This window comes from Centroberyx affinis, unplaced genomic scaffold (genome assembly GCF_046629955.1).
Source record: "Centroberyx affinis isolate AG114_WGS23_722 - 3 ecotype Tasmania unplaced genomic scaffold, CSIRO-AGI_Caff_v1 ptg007053l_1, whole genome shotgun sequence".
In the NCBI taxonomy this organism is placed as follows: Eukaryota; Metazoa; Chordata; class Actinopteri; order Beryciformes; family Berycidae; genus Centroberyx; species Centroberyx affinis.
In genome coordinates this window covers 20,001-25,052 of record NW_027283576.1, presented here as the reverse complement: position 1 = coordinate 25,052, position 5,052 = coordinate 20,001, and the positions used below count along the sequence as shown (strand labels likewise).

Below are 5,052 nucleotides of genomic sequence, written 5' to 3'. Positions count from 1 at the left end.
CACACACACACACACACACACACACAAAACACACACACACACACACACAGAGATACATGGCAGGGGGTGGGATTAATTTTTCCTGAAATCTTGGTTAATTGATGACTCATTTATTGTTACATGCTTTGGCAATAAAAGTTTGTTTTTGTGCAACTGTCATGCCAAAAAGCACATGGAATTGAGGCAGAGAGAGAGAGAGAGAGAGAGAGAGAGAGAGAGAGAGAGAGAGAGAGAGAGAGAGAGAGAGAGAGAGAGAGAGAGACTGAAAGACTGATTCTGTGTACCACTTGATAACATAAAATAGGCTGAAGAAAAAAGACAAAAAAAGCCCCCCAAAAAACAGGGTGAATTATGTTCCATTAAAACATCAAACAGTCATTTGAGTTTCCCTCACTTCGCCTCCATGTAGAACGATTTAAAAAATCATTAAACTGAAGTGCGAGGGGACAGAGATGATGTTTCTAAAAATACGGGCTGGAACCTGAGTCACAGGTTTCTGTTTCTGCCGGGAGACAAAATGTTCTGCAACCCCCGTTAAAGTGCAATAACGTCCGGATAAGGTACACACACACACACACACACACACACACACATACACACACACACACATATATATATATATATATATGCAGAAACACACGCAGAAACTTACGGCCCAGCCTGAGTTTGGTAGAGTGGAGGAGGAGCCCCCGGTTGTCATAGCAGCTGTAGTTGCCCTGCGCTGATTGGTCGGCGTGCAGCAGGACCAAGGTTCCGTCTGATGTCACTTTGTGCCATGGCAACGCCGAACTGTGGTTGAGACGCCACTCCACCGGTGTCCTGGTGGGGGAACATATTAAACTGTGTTAAAGAAGTACACACACACACACGCTGGCCTTACTATACTTCACCATTGACAAGCTTTATTCAGTTGTTTTATTTTCCCGGTTTCTGCCGTCATGACGATGGATTGCGTTCAACATTTCATCGCTTACTTCACTGCGGCTTGACGTAGCTTCAGCTGCTGTCCAACACACACTCATGGGCCAGAGCACGCGGCGACAGTTGAACCCCAAAAAAAAGTGATTAAAACACGTCCTTTCAACACAGTGACACTCACACTCCAGTGGCACCCGCCTGTGTCCGAGTTTCCCCGTCATGCAACGGCTGAAACTTGTGTAGATCGCAGTATCAGATCGGCTATTTTAACTAACATGAGCTAGCTGGTAAGAAGCCTGCTTGTTCACATATTCTGATGCTGCGTTCGTGTCATATGGGATGTTCTGTAAATATGATTCTGCCGACTGGGAAAACACGTTCACATCAGCCTCCATAGTGGGAATTAACAAGTAGTATTTTGCATTTTCTCCATTGTATCTGCACTGGAAATATCTCAATGTGAGATATCATGTTTATCTGCTGGAAAATGCCCAGAAATTCAAAAAAACATCCCGAATAGCTGTTTTTTTTAACAGTGTTAAAGTGTTATAGGGTGGATTTTTCCTTCAACCTCATCCTAATTCTAACCTTAAACCTAAAGTGAGAACCAGACAAAAATGGCCTCACCACGAAAAAATGTCCTCAATCTGAAGTAGGGCTGGGCGATAATTCAATATTATCATTTATCGTCTTTCAGTGGAATCGTATCGTGATATGAAGATATTTTTGATATTGTGACACACATTTCTGCCATCTGAATTGATGATGACAAGCAAATTTTACTTAAAAACTCTCATAAAATGAGGTATGGTAGGAATATTATTTGAATATTTCTGTTTTGTTTGACATCACACCCTAACATTACCATTCGGTTCCATGAGATGAACATTAATTTGATTATTTAACGTGATTTTGCATACATGAACCATATCGTGATATATACTGATATCGAGAAAAATCCTTATGATTATCATGATATTGATTTCAACCATATCGCCCAGCCCTAATCTGAAGATCTAAAACTCAAACTGCTTGTCACAAGATTTGAAGTGAAGAACACATATGCAACACAAACACACTCAAAAAAAAACAAAATTTACACAATGACAAACACTCCTTACCTTACTGGTGACGTCCCACATGCCAGTGTCACGTTTGACTCCAAACGTCCGTACTGCACGCCTGACACTACACACACACACACACACACACACACACACACACATACAGAGATCGGAGGAGACATTACAGTGTGTTAATGTCTGGCTTACAGTATCAAACATTGCACAATCCTGCCTATGACACACTGTCTGTCTACATTAGTGTGATTTAAACACCGGCGTTTAGAGTCAACAGAAGCCGGCAGCCTGACCGTACATGGCTGTGGAGGCAGAGGCTGGGAGGAGGAGGCTTTGGCACGCAGAAATATAACACTGCTCTAATGTGTTTTCTTCTTCTGAAACATTACCGTTATCATCATTAAAACAATATTTCTCTTTATCGGGATGTCCAACTTCAGCTCCCTTAAATAAACTAATAAAAGACAGAGGGGCAGCAGATGAAAGAGGGGGAAAAAACAAAGAAAGAGGAGGAACAAATGCAGATTGATACAGGAGTAAATGTGCGTCCGTCAATAGCAGAAGTAAGTAAGTAAGTACGTAAAGCTTTATTTATGTATCACATTTTAAAACACATTGTTAGAAAGTGCTGCACATAAGTGGCAGTGGATACAAAAACAGTAAAAGCAAGATCAAAATCAAACATATTTATACAAAAACATAACATTTTGGCGAGGCTGGCCTATAAAGCCGCAAAAGAACAAACACAAAACGAAACAAACGTACAGAAATAAAAATGGACATAAAAACAAAGATAAAACATTATAAAAAGGCTAAACTGTAGAGATGCATTAGTGGGAAGCAAGTACTTAGTAAGTAAGATTTTCAAGTATCTGTACTTTACTTTTCTTTTACTGATGACTTTTTACATTCTACTCGCAACATTTTCAAAACAGACTCGTTACTCTCGGGGAAATCATCAACTGATCGAGAGCCAGATGTGGTCGGCTGCTTGTTCAGCAAAGCGACACCAGAAAGGAGGGAAAGAGACAGAGAGAGAGAGAAGCAACAAGAAGAAGAGAGACGCAACAAGAGAACAGAGAATTAACGTTAAAGTGAATTCAGCTGCAGACTCTTTCTCATCTGGGATTCAGAGTTTAGAACATCAGAAATGACTTTTTTTAGAGGACGACTTTTACTTTTATACTTTAAGTAAATGTAAGACCATGTACTTTTATACTTTGACTTGAGTAAAGGATTTGAAATGGTACTTCAGCTTTTGCCAGAGTAGATTTTTAGATGAGTATTTGCACTTTTACTTGAGTAAGTTTGCGTACTTCTACCACCTCTGATCAGCAGCCACGTGTCCCAAAATGAGACAAAAAGTAGCCTAAATATCTAAATATGGTTAGGTGCGTCCGATCCTTTCGTGAGTTGGACACTGTTGTAATTTTAAATATTAACTTGTCAACACACACTGAAGACGTGGAACACATCGAAGGCACGGAGCGATCTCTTGCCATCACACAAGATTGGAAAGTACAGTTGAAGCAACACTGAGTGCTGTGCAGGCCCAAGTCAATATTTGTGGTGAATGTGGTGATTTGCAGAGTCGATACTCTATCTGCGGATGGTGGTTTGAGTGTATACACAAGTGCGCATGGGTGAAGGTGGGTCTGAGGGTGTGTGTGTGTGTGTGTGTGTGTGTGTGTGTGTGTGTGTATGTAGGCTTGGCTCCGCACTCCGTTCTGAAAGCTGGTATTTAGATCTAGAGTGGAATAACATCAATTTAACTGCCGGTCTGCCAAGCTCTGAACAAAGAGGGCACACACACACACACACACACACATGCACACACACACATACACACACACACACACACACACACACACACACCTTAGTTAATTCTCAACCTCACTCACGCAAGAATGCACACCCCCCATCCCACCCCGCTTCTCTCTCTCTCTCTCCCTCTCCCTCTCTCTCTCTTTCTCTCTCTCCCTCTCTCACTCTCTCTCTCTCTCACACACACACACACACACACACACACACACTCCTGGTAACAGGCTGTTTGTCCTAAGTTTTTTTTTTTTGTTATGCCTTGTATGACCCTCTTTGTCTCCCTTCCTCTCTTTGTCACACAGTGACCTGATATTAAATTGGTATTCTCTTTGGCCAAAAATACCCTGGTACATGGCATTATTGTGAAATACTGCCATTAAAAACTAGACCGTAATTTGTATAACAAAAGCACATTTTACAAAACATGTAAATTTTCATGTTTAATGGGGCAATAAATAAGACTTCTACTGCCCCACATCACAAAATGTCTATAATACAGTATATCTGTTTCAAGTTTCAAGTTTATTTCCTATTTGCATAAAAATGCATTGGAATTCTTGATCATGAGCCGCGCACCATTCAGCAAAAACAACACAGAAGAACACATGAGAAACATGGTAAAAAAAAGGACAAAGACACATAAGAAACAAAATAAAAGCATAATAAAACATAAAACATATGCAGCAGTACATGCATTGTCGGCAAAGTGCGATAGTTGCTGTAGTTAGTAAAGTGCAGTAGTGCTATTCATTTAAAAAACAGGACAGGGGGTTGATAAGGTTGATGATCAATACCAGTGGCTCATATTCCAGTATTTAGCATTGTGATACTGTATATTACCTCTCCACTAATCCCAGAAACCCAGAAGCTCTCACCACACAAAGCGAGAGCGTCACACAAGCTTCAGTGTGTAACGGATAGAAATATATAATAGAATAAATAGAACGAGGCTACAGGGAGTCTTAGTCTTAGTGAGTAAATGCCCCTGTATTTCCGGGGGAGCATATCTATGTTCCCAAGGTCCTATGTTCCCAGGGTCCTATGTTTCCAGGGTCCTACGTTCCCAGGGTCCTAAGTTCCCAAGGTCCTATGTTCCCAAGGTCCTATGTTCCCAGGGTCCTATGTTCCCAGGGTCCTATGTTCCCAAGGTCCTATGTTCCCAGGGTCCTAAGTTCCCAAGGTCCTATGTTCCCAAGGTCCTATGTTCCCAGGGTCCTATGTTCCCAAGGTCCTA

General features: G+C 41.3%; 1 long non-coding RNA gene across 1 annotated transcript in view; it reads right to left on the bottom strand.

Moving 5' to 3' along the window:
* Nucleotides 1-686: 686 nt before the first annotated feature.
* LOC139639291 (uncharacterized) overlaps nt 687-5,052 on the bottom strand; it is an 8,656-nt gene continuing 4,290 nt past the window's right edge. The window contains exons 2-3 of the long non-coding RNA XR_011694858.1: nt 2,040-2,106; nt 687-819 (exon numbers count right to left, since the gene is read on the bottom strand). This is a non-coding gene — a long non-coding RNA (uncharacterized lncRNA). The remainder of the gene's footprint in view (nt 820-2,039; nt 2,107-5,052) is intronic.